This window comes from Suncus etruscus, chromosome 4 (assembly GCF_024139225.1).
Source record: "Suncus etruscus isolate mSunEtr1 chromosome 4, mSunEtr1.pri.cur, whole genome shotgun sequence".
Lineage (NCBI taxonomy): Eukaryota > Metazoa > Chordata > Mammalia > Eulipotyphla > Soricidae > Suncus > Suncus etruscus.
In genome coordinates, this window is record NC_064851.1 from 118353941 (window position 1) to 118366842 (window position 12902).

Sequence of the window (12902 nt, forward strand, 5' to 3'; positions counted from 1 at the left end):
GGGGGGGTTGGGCCACACCCTTTGACGCTCAGGGATACTCCTGGCTACGCACTCAGAAATTGCTCCTGGATCGGGGGACCATATAGGACACTGGGGATCGAACCAAGGTCTGTCCTGGGCAGCTGCATGCAAGGCAAACTCCCTTTCCCTATGCTATCACTTCATCCCCTCAGTTGGTTTATATTTTTAAATGGAAGAATATTTGGACTCATTCTTTACAAGCCTGAAAGATGAGAATGTTTTGGGAGGGTCTTATTTCTAATTATCGCATAAGTAGTAAGAAAGCAAATTTAGTAGAAACAATAAGGAAAGTTGTTATGTATAGACGAATACAATGAGGAAGTCAGATTTGTTTTGTCTTCAGTCCTGTGAATGGCCCTGAAGCTTTGTTATGGAAAGGTTGTCCATGCTAGTGTGATAAATAAAAGCAAATATTACTCTCCAAGGCCTATTACAAATGTTGAAAGTGATATGTGCAAGCATTTATAGATTCTTGGATAGTAGAGCTAGTTTGGGCTATTTTATACTGTTCTTATTTTTCTTTTTTTAATTACTATGCAAAGATACTGAGTTGTAGATCTGCCTGAAGTAACTTGTGAAAATGATCGGGCCAGACACATTCCCAGGTCTGATTAGTTCCCATTGTTTTGAAATGTATCTCCTTTGAAAAGTGAAAAAAACAAGATATTCAAACTACTACATTTAGCATTAGTACATTAAAAACTTAACAGCTCCTATTTCTGGGAACAGCACACTATTCTAATTAACCTTTGTCCTAAAATAATTTTTTAATGGTGACGATATTTGAATTTTTCAAATAATTTTTCACATGCCCTACTTCTTATTTTATTAATGATTGACCCTTCAGGATATATGTGTTTGTATTGAAGAACCAGATAAAAGTAGTCACGAAAAAATGCCCTAACCAATTACAAAATTTTGTAGTTAAGCTTGACAAAAACTATGCAGTGCAAAAAGAAAACTGGAAGAAATGATCTACAGTAGAGCAGAAAGCAAGTGCAGAAAAGAAAATAAGGGAAATTCAGCAAGAACGTGTGTGTGTGTGTGTGTGTGTGTGTGTGTGTGTGTGTGTGTGTGTATGTGTGTGTGTGTGTGTGTGTGTGTGTGTGTGTGTGTAAATAAGAGTACAACAGAATGAGAGGAAGAATGAAATAAAGAAATTTATTTGGAAGAATAAAGGTTGGGAATTTTGTAGGGGGCCACACCTGGATGAGCACAGGGGTTACTCCTGTCTCTGCAGCCAGAAATTGCTCCTGGCAGCCTCTGGGGACCATATGGGATGCTGGGAATTGAACCCAGGTCCCTCCTGGGTTGGCCTGTGTGCAAAGCAAACGCCCTGCCGCTGTGCTAGTGCTCCGACCCCAAGGTTGGGAATTTTTAAAAACGCTTTGAAAATATTAGTCTGCAGATTAAAGAAAACCAATGAATTTCAGACAGGATTAAATAAAAGAAATACATATATCCTTGGAGTGAAACTAGAAAATTAAAGACTAAGAAAATGTTATAAGTAAAAGACAAAAAAAAAAAAAAAAGGATTTTGTATTCAAAGGAATGTCAAATATTGGCAATTCGCTTTTGGACAATAGTTATGTGAGTGGAATAGTAGCTAGGAGACAGAAATTAAATAATTGTCCTTCTAGGCATCACATGTATAATAAATTAATTTTGACTCCCACCACTGGTCATGAGGAATAAAGGTGAGGGAACTTTCCTTTCTACCTCAACTGCTCCAACACTGACTAACATTCATGAACCACTCTTTTCAGGGAGCAGCAAAAGCAACAATCTGTAAGTGGAAAGAAAAAAACAGGTCAGTGCTGTCCCTGCCCAAGCTATAGCATGCCCATAGCCTTGTGGCGAGGGCTCAGAGCAAAGTCCTGCATTCTGCCTAAACAGAAGGGAGTCAGAATTTAGAGGGGTGGAAACAGCGAGCAGTTGGGAAGCAAAAATGGAGAGATTTGCGTCAGAAAAGAATAGATATTGTAGAGTGCTGTAGAATTCATCTTTTGTCTTCAGCTAATTATTAAGCATTCCTGAAGATGAGGAAACCACCTAAGACTAGAGAAAACCACTAAAAAGAAGTTTGAATAATTCCTGAATATTACATGGGCCAAGAACAGTTTGTGTTCTTGTGTTTGTTTCACCTAAGGAATAGGACACAGAAAGAGACTTTATCATTAGTGGAACCACATTCTCTCTAGATAAAGGCTCTCTTAGGCCTGCCTAACAGAATTTAAAAGCTAACCTTTGAAAGGATAATATCATTTATTAGGAATTTAACACAAAGCATTTCAAGGAATCCCCAAATTGTGAACACTCAACAAAGTAAGATTTAAAATATCAAAGAAAAATTACTAGGCATGCAGAGAAACAGGAAAATAATATCAATGGAAAAAAAAAACCCTGAAAATTACACAGATAACATAATTAGTAGTTAAGAATATATAACAACTATTTATTCTATACCTACACTTGAAAAGACAGAGAATACAAACATTAAGAAAGATATGGCAGGGCCCGGAGAGATAGCACAGTGGCGTTTGCCTTGCAAGCAGCCGATCTAAGGACCAAAGGTGGTTGGTTCGAATCCCGGTGTCCCATATGGTCCCTCGTGCCTGCCAGGAGCTATTTCTAAGCAAACAGCCAGGAGTAACCCCTGAGCATTGCCGGGTATGGCCCAAAAACCAATTTAAAAAAAAAAAAAAGATGGCAGGGGGCCGGAGAGATGACATTGGAGGTAGAGCGTTTGCCTTGCATGCAGAAGCGTGGCGGTTCGAATCCCAGCATCCCATAAGGTCCCCTGAGCCTGCCAGAAGTGATTTCTGAGTGCATAGTCAGGCGTAACCACTGAGCACTGCCAGGTGTTGCCCAAAAATAAACAAGAAAGACATAGCAGTATTTATACACAGCTCACACACGTATATACCAAGTATAAATGCTAGGACTGATGATAAATATGTAAAAAATATGGCAATATTAAGCATTTGTGAACTAGAATCAACTGATACACTACACTATGCAGAAATAAAATCTTTATGTACAAGAAATATTTACCACAATAAACCATACTGTGGTTTAAAGGTATATTAGGAAATTTTAAAGAATTTAGTTTACATAAGTATATTCTGTACATTATGGAATTAAAAATAACATGAAATTAAATAAAGCGATCTAATTGAATATAACCTCATGTAATATAAGCACTTTGCCCCCCAGTACTATCACTCTGACCTAAGATTTACTGATTTTTAAAGCACTACCTTTTGCCTTTCATTTTATTAATTTGTGTACCTTTAAGAATAATTTACTCTTCTGTTTGCTCTGGATTCAGTGTTGTTGTTTTTTTTTTTTTATCTTCTAGTTTTGTGCTGTGTAAGTCGCTGGATTGTTTCTTTCCTACTGAATGTTTCATTGTTGTTTTGCTTTTGGGGGCTACTCCCAGTAGTAAGCTCAAGGCTTACTCCCAATTCTGCACTCAGAACTACTTGTAGTGCACAGAGATTCTGGGGATCAACCCAGGTCAATCATATGCAAAGCAAGCACCCTAACTGCTATACTATTGCTCTGGTTTCCCACAGTGAATTTTTTTTTTTTTTTTTTTTTTTTTTGGTTTTTGGGCCACACCCTGTGACGCTCAGGGGTTACTCCTGGCTATGCGCTCAGAAGTTGCTCCTGGCTTCTTGGGGGACCATATGGGACGCCGGGGGATCGAACCGCGGTCCGTCCTAGGCTAGCGCAGGCAAGGCTGGCACCTTACCTCCAGCGCCACCGCCCGGCCCCCACAGTGAATTTTTTAAAAGATTTTTTTTATTTGGAGGACCACACCCAGAAGTGCTTGAAGCTTACTCCTGGTTCTACACTCAGAAATCACTCCTGGCAGGCCATGGGGAACATATAGGATAATGGGGCTTGAACCTGGGCCAGCTGCATGCAAGACAAACCACCTTACCCACTGTGCTATCACTCCAGCACCCAGTCAACATTTTAAATGCCTTTAAACTTCCCTTTGAATTCTGCTTTAGTAATGTCACCAAAATTTTGATGTCACATGTTAATTTTCATTAAGTTCAAAGTATTTTCCATTTTGTGGTATGATTTCTCATTTGAACCATGAATTACTTATAAATAGGTTCAGTTTTCAAGTACATTCCAGAAAATCCTTTAAAAATGGTTTTTTTGCAGGGGGGGGTGAAGCCAATAGCCTTGCAGATGACTGACCCTGGTTCAATTCCTGATCACTGCCAGGTGTGGATTAAATTTTTTTGATGAATCTCTAGAGATAAAGTAATTAGGGAATATGGCTACATATCTGGATCACTAAATACACATGCAAATATAAGCATTTTTTCTGGTTAGTGTCCTTGACAACAACATTTGAACAAATGTCTTAAAAGGCAAAAACTTGAGCTGCATAATTTAAGACCAAAGAACAGTGTGTAAATAACATTTATTTTGTTTTAAAGTTCTGGTGATGGAACTTAAGATTTTGTTTTCAGCTAATTTTATTTCTGATAAGGTCTCCTAGTTTACATGGAACCACATTTTCCCTCTGTCCTTGTATGGTTTTTTTGAACACATGAAAGAGAAGAGTTTATGTAGTTCTCTCATAAAGATCCTATTTTTATGAGATAAGGGCCGCCCTTCATGGCCCCATTAACCTTAATAACTTCTTTAGGAACCCCATTCCTAAGGCACTCTGAAGATTAGGATTTTGAAAGAGTTTAGGGAAAACACGATATTCACTCCAGAACATTATTACCAAAGTGCATTCAGAAATGCACAGAAAACCTTATTGGTCCTATATATGATTAGGAAATTTCTTTTTAATTTGAAACCTTCCCACAAGGAAAGTTTAGGGCCCAGATGGTTTTGGTGATGAATTTTATCAAATATTTCTAGAAGAAATAGTACCAGTTTTATACAAGCTGTTCCAAAACACAGGAGGTTGACAGAACGTTTTCCCACTTACCCTAACTACACCATTACCTTGTCCTTAAAACAAAAAGGAATTATGAGAGAACTATATACCCTTGTTGACTTTGCAATCCAAAAAAAGGCAAATCAAACCCAATATATGAAAAGGACACTGCATCATGACCAAGTGAAATAGATGTCAGGAATGCAAGAGTTGTCAAATTTTAATTTTATCTGTTAAATAAGCAGAATGTAAAACCATTAAAAGGAGATGAGCCAGAACTAGGATTGTAACCTAATAGGTCAGAGGTAGAGTTTTTGCTTTGTCTGTATGAGATTCTAAGTCCAGGCTCCATCATCCCAAAAGTCATTATTTACTAAGAATGGAAATGAGAAATCTTGACACTATTTTCTAACATCAAGATTTATGCACAAAATATGTAAAAGATGTGCAAGATTTGGTCCTTAACACTAAACAGGTGAGATAAATGGGCCAGAGTGATAATATGACAGGGAGGCTGTTTGCTTTGCATGCATCTAAGCCAGGTTCCATCCCTGGCATCCCATATGGTTCTCCAAGACCACCACAATAGATCCCTGAGCACAAAAGTAGGATTAAGCCCTAAACACAGCCCTGTGTGGCAAGCAAAAAACCAAACATAAAGTAATCACCATGTGGGAATCTATATTATGTTCATGGATCAAAAGATGCAAAATTGTTACGTAGAAAGAAAACTAAAAATTCTAGTGCCCTGTACTTTTGAATAGACTTTAAAAGTATAAACTATAAAAGAAATTTGTATGGCCTCATAATTATGAACTTCAGTTTTTGCAAGAGTAAGAAAATGAAAATTTTCTAGGATAAAACATTACAAAACATTTGATAGAGTATATAATGCACACAAAAGTACAATACAACATACATAGAACAAGTCAGAGAGCTAGTAAGTGGTACAGTATTTGCCTTGCACGGCCAACCGTGGTTCAGTCCCCAGCACTCCCTCCGTATGGTTGGTTGAACCCGCCAGGAGTATCATGAGCACAGAGCCAGAGTAAGCCCAGAGTACAGCTAGAAACTGTAAATAGGTGAATAACCAGTGATACATCCATTCAATGGAATACAATTTAGCAATCAAAAGAAACCACTATTGGGCCAGAGCACAATGGTAGGGTATCTGCCTTGCATGCACTAATCTAGGATGAACCACGGTTCAATCCCCAGTGTCTCTTATGGTCCTCTAAACCAGGAGTGATTTCTGAGCACATAGCCAGGAGTAACACCTGAGTGTCACTGGGTGTGGCCCAAAAACAAAACAAAACACTATTGATACTCGAATATGGAAGACAAATACATAGGTACTAGCATGATTTTTAATTTTTGACACTAAAAAGCACCAAAGCACAAAAAGATGAGACTACAAACTAAGATTTCTTCTACATGGCAGAGGAGACCATTAGTAAAATGAATGTTTTGTGAAAGGCATTGGAAATTATATAATTAAACAGTTGATATTCAAAATATGTAGGAATTCATACAATGACATCATAGCAAATAATCTATTAAAAAATTAACAAATATAAGCATTTTCCCAAAGAAGTTGCATGACTGACCAATGGTAGACGAAAAGGTACTCATCACTACTAATTTATGTGGGAAACGGAAATGCGACCCACCCTAAATCATCAGCACATTCCTGCTCGAATGGCTGTCCTAAAAAAGAATGAGAACATGTTGGCAAGATTTTAAGACTTGGAACCTTTGGAGGGCTAGGGATGTAACTGAAGTGGAGTGGAGAGCAGTTGCTGTGCTAATGCCGAGGCCTGAATTGGTTACTCCAATACTCTGTGTCCACCCTGGACCCTGAGAACCACTGAGTTTGACTATAAAAAATGCACTAATAAGGGAACCCTTATCCACTTGGTGGGGTTTTAAATTGATCCAGCTGCTATAGAAAAACAACATGAAATTTCTTCCAAAAATTAAAAATAAGATAATACCACTCTGGGAATATATCCAAAAGGAACAAAAACCCTCTGTCAATAGAAGAAATATCTGTCATCTCCATGACCACAGCAGCATTCAATAGCCAAGACAGGAAAATAGCCTGTGCTCCTCAACAGATGAATGAATGAATGAATGAATGAAGACATTACGCATACATGTAATATATACATGTTTGTGCCTCTGCATGTAGTATACCAGTATAAAATATGAATAGTTGTATATGCTAATTAAATATTTTTCCCTCAGGACTGGAGAAATAGATAGTGAATAAAAAGCTTGCCTTGCCTTGCCCACAGCTGGTTCAGCTTCAGTCTCCAGAACAATATGATCTCACAAGCCCTGCCAGATATAAACCCTGAGTATCACTGGGTATGACCCAAAACCAAAATAAAAAATTTTTATCTTGATCATACAGTGAGAAGACCTAAAATCATAACTTGCTTCTGCCATTTGATTAATTCCGGTGACTAAATTCTGTCATTTTGCCTCAGAGTTCCAGGGTAATTTTATCAAATGAAAAAAAATACCTTTTGGCTCAGTGAAAATGTTAGCAGATTTATCGTTTTAATTTTTCAAAATGCATATAAAACTTTGTTTCATTAGAAATTTAATTTTGTGGGCCTGGAGAGATAGCACAGCGGTGTTTGCCTTGCAAGCAGCCGATCCAGGACCAAAGGTGGTTGGTTCGAATCCCGGTGTCCCATATGGTCCCCTGTGCCTGCCAGGAGCTATTTCTGAGCAGACAGCCAGGAGTAACCTCTGAGCACCGCCGGGTGTGACCCAAAAACCAAAAAAAAAAAAAAAAAAAAGAAATTTAATTTTGTTGGTATAAAACTTAGATTTTTTTTTTTAGAAAGGAGAGAACACCTTGCTGCGCTCAGAGTTACTCCTGGCTCTGTGGTCAGGAATGCATGAGGGTCATATGTGATGACTGGGTTTAATTTGGGTTGGCTGCATGCACAGCAAACAACATTCTCCCTGTACTCTTTTTCTGCTCCCCTACACAAAGATTTCAAGAGGTTAGAGAAATAATACCATCAGCCAGAATTCATGAAGTTTGCTCTTAGAAGGTGGTGTCACACATGAAGGCGGACTACATATCAATTACATCTGTGAAGCTGGTTATTGAGTTTTATAAATAGTTTAGTTTAATCTTATCTTTGGGCAGGCAAGTTTACTGATTCAGTTTGCATAGAAAAATGGAATGCAAGATAACATTTTCCTAAGATTTACATATTAAGATATTTCTTCAAAACATACATTTAAAGGGTTAAAAAACTTACAATTATTTAATTATACTTAACTCAAGGTCCCCAATAATTAGCAAGGAAATTGAGCATAATGGTATTGCTTTTTATGGCAATTACAGTAATTTTATAAATTATTCAAAAGAAATAATTTTGAGAACATTAAAATGTTAGTTTTGTGTGCTGAGTTATTACACTAGACAAGAAGATTAGGGCATGTCTTAGCATCTACTGTGTATTAATTTTACACTTGGTTTCTTAGTTAAGGAAATTCCAAGTCTTGAATGTATCTAGGGATGGAGTAGGGCAGCACAATCTTTGATTTATCAAATCCTCGTTATTAGCATTGGGATTGTCTTTTTCTCAGTGGCGAAGAATGAGTACTCTGTCATGCGTAGAGGTGACTCATTTGGGAGTATAATCCTCTTCCATTTCCCAAGTGGCATTAAACATTCAAGTATCAAAACCATTACCAAAAGTATTACCCTTAGGTAAATCCTTGAATATTCTTAATTCAGACATGGGCTTTATCTGGATCGGTGACTCCAGATCAGAATCTCGTTATAGTCCATTTGGCATGAATATTAAAGTTGCAAAACTATATATTTTAGCAATGTGACCTATGAATATAAACCCTGAGATTACTCTTAACTTGTGTCAGCAGGATATTCAAATAGATATTTCCTATGACAATATGGGGAACCTCTCCAGATCTTTTTTTTTAACATTTATTTATTTAGTTAGTTATTATTTATGTTGGGCCACACCTGGTGGTGTTCAGGGTTTACTCCTGGTTCTGTGCTCAGAAATCACTCCTGGCAGGCTTGGGAACCATGTGGGTTGCCAGGAATCGAATCCGAGTACGTCCCAGGTCAGCCACCTGCAAGGCAAAATGCCCTATCACTGTGCTATTACTCTGGCCCTTCTCAGAGATCTTAATAAAGTACAGGTTGGTAGGTGTAGCAATCTGTACTATTCAAAAAGATTTTATGTAAGATAGTGTTTCTAAAGTGAAATCAAAGACAATTAACAAAAATGTCTAAGGAGTAACAATGTAATATTTGAAATAAAACTGCTCTTTGAGGGCCAGAGAGATATCATGAAGGTAGGGCATTTGCCTTGCATGCAGAAGGATGGTGGTTCAAAATCGGCATCCTATATGGTCCCCTGAGCCTGCCAGGAGCGATTTCTGAGCGTAGAACCAGGAGTAACCCCTGAGCACTGCCAGGTGTGACCCCTCCCCCCAAAAAAAACTGCTCTCGGGAGGTGGGAGCACTGGGTCACACCCAGAAATCCTCAATTTTTACTACTGTCTCTGTGCTCAGGGATCACTCCTAGCTGCTTGTAGATTGAATTAAGGTCAGCCATGTTCAAGCTAAGTGCCCTGCCCATTATACTATCACTCTGTCCCCTTTCGTAATCTTTAGTTCCAACATAAATTTCCTTACTATTAAGGAAATAGAACATTCCTGTTTGATAAAGTTAATTTTTGGTAACTTTTTTTGAGGGGGGTAAAGGCTAGCAATACTAGAACATAAAACAAATCTATATAAAATAAAAATAATAGATTTCCCAATCTCTAAAAAAAACTTACCAATTATGCCAAATAGGAATACCTTACTTTCTTTGGAGTGGGCCTCCCCAACAGTGAACGCATGAGAGTCCCTAGTAAGAGGGTTCTCTGCCTGTATTCCAGCTCTAAGTTACCTCCTCAACCCATATTGTGTTTGTGAAGAGCAGAGAAAGCCTGTTTATGCCAAGTATCCATATACTGTGCATCAGTTTTAGAATGCTCAGTTTTACCACATTGTCCCATTTTCTTTGTGATGTATCAATGCTGCACTTCTTTAATTACTGCCACTTTAAAATGTGTCATTACAGTTCTAATCATGATGAAATGAAGCGGAACTGATTTACTGTCTATTTGCCAGTCTTTTCGTTGAAACGTTACTAATAGAATATATATTCATTAGCAGTTACTAACAGAGTCTGGAAACACCAAAGGCCATAATCTACAGTTTAGACCAGCAGGCTTAGAACTCTGGGATGATGGTGAGGCTCCTGAGCCAAGGCAGACAGTCTGGAGATCACTCAGAGCCATTTGTTGGAAGGCCAGGTAGAGACCCCAGAAAGGTCCCAATGCAGATAAAAAGTCAGGACCAGGACTGAAGAATACTCCTTGTGCTCTAGGAGGCTGCCCTTCTCATTTTCCCTCATTGGTTGACACTACTTCAGAGTTGAGGGTCAGCTGCTTTACTTAGAGTTTTTCAACTTCATTGTTTTGTTTTGTTTTGTTGCCTCGAGTGGTCCTCGAGTTACTCCTGCCTCTGCACTCAGAGAATCACTCCTGGCAGGAGTAATGCTGGGGATCAAACTGCGTCAGCCACATGCAAGGCAAGTGCCTTAATAATTGTACTATAGTTGTGGCCCCTTTAATGTTAAAATTATCCCCCAAAAAGTCTTCAGGTAAGTACACAAAATTAATCATCACAATTTTTTCTTAAACAATGGAAAGAATGAGAAAGTTCCAGATATTGAAAAACTGAAAGTGGAAGGAATCAGGTAAGCAAACCTTTCACTGCCTGGGAAGAGTGAAGGTACAGTATCTCTCTTAGAGGAGGGGACAGAATTAAAAATTGATGGAGACTAAAAATGAAATCCCAGAGAGTTAAGTGCCAGAAGGAACAATCTTGTGCGTAAAGTGGTCAAAACAGGAATAATCTCTTGACCAAAGAGTGGCCAAAAAGGCTGATGGTCCTATTCACTAGGACTAGAAAAATAAAAAAAATAAAAATAAAACCAATTCACTGTCATTGGGTAGACTACTCAGAGGACATTAGAGCATTAGTAGTTAAAAATTCATTCCTGACTAAAAGATTTTCTGATTATATGGGGGCTACATTCAGTTGTGCTCAGGGATCACTCCCAGCTGGTCTTAGGGACCCTATGTAGTGCTGGGGATCAAAGCTGGGCCTGCCTCCTGCTTGGCAAATGCCCCACCCATGGTAATACTCACCCAATTCAAGATGTTCTTTCTAAACAGAACTAACCTGGAATTACGCCCCAGAGAGAAGAAACAAAGGTGAGAGCTAGGGGCCCCCTTGCATCTTACCTGAACATAGCCCTGCACAGCCCCCACACCTTTTGCCTTTCGACATCTCACGAATATATCAAAGCTCATTCGGATTTTCCTTTTAAGGTTTGCTGTTACCTACCCTTCGCCCCAACTGTTAGCCATTGCCTGAGGCAGCTTCAGCATTCAATAAGTGTCATTGTTTTGGGGAAATGCTTTTAGAGAAATGATTGCACTGAGTGAACCTTTGAGATAGGTTGAATAAAGACAACCTTGTTATTGGTTTCTTTAGGGAAATGCAGAACAGGTTACCTACAGTTGTCTGGGAAGGAGACTTTGAAGAAGTTCCAACCCAGATTTCCCGCCTGCTGACTGTCAGCCAGGCGGCTGGATTTCTTGATGGTGGTTGTGGGCCATTAGTTTTCAAGGCTACTGCAGAACTAGAAAACAGGCTAGGAGTGGGGCAAATTAAAATACCACAAACCTCACTTCTTAAAGAGATTGTCATATTTCTTAAATAAAAGATGTATGGGTTGTTGGAAAACTTTGGTTAATTTCTAGAGTTCTCAAGGATTGAATTTGACCATATTTTACATATTTTAAGTCTGTTTTTATAATGGAAAAATTTTTTTTCAAAATTTGTATTTGTCCATTTCAGGTATATCTGACAGCAAAAGTCTGTACTATACGTTTGCTGTGCAGTAAAGAGGTAAAGTAAAGACGTATGTTGTAAGTTTAAACTAAACACTATAAGAAACAAAATAATTAATCAAAGATATTTTAAAGTGATCATAACAGTAATTAAATTAATTTTTTCTCCCCAACACAACCTCTCAAATTTTTTAAACAGATCAAAGGAAAGAGTAAATTGAGAAAATGCAGAACAGTGATTAAGAGATGGTAATTTAAAACCCAACCACATCAGTAATGATATTATATGAAAATATTTTAAATATTCCTGTTGAAGAACTGAGGCTGTCAGTTGGTAGAATAAGACCCACTTCTGTGCTCTCTAAGTAAAACATTTGACTATATGATAAAATTATGCTAAAATATAATAAAAGAAATAGAAAAGATAAGTCATGTTAATACCAATCAAAAGAAAAGTGTAGATTTCCAGAACAAAAATGGCCCAGCTCCTCTACCAAACTCCAAAAGAAAATAATGGTTGCTGATACTTCATAGATAGCCCGATCTGGGCTGATACTTCTGTGATATTGTAGAATGGGGGAAGGACGAGGAGATTCCTCTTTCTGTATGAACTACAACAGCCCAGATCCACCCCCTTTACCCTCCCACAGAAACAGCCCATCTCAGTGATTTAGCTTTATAAACTGTCAAGCCACCAAATTTGTTTCAGATCTCTAGATCCTGAACACCTCAAAATTTTATAGTAGTGTCAGCCCAGTAATATAGGAAATCTAATGGGAAAATTACTTAGAAATCTACCAAGCTTGGGGAGAAGAAATAAACAATTTCTCAAAGCAGTAATACAAATGGCCAAAAAGCACATGAAAAAATGTTCCACATCACTAATCATCAGAGAGATGCAAATCAAAACAACAATGAGGTACCACCTCATGCCACAGAGACTGGCACATATCACAAAGAACAAGAACAATCAGTGCTGGCAGGGATGTGG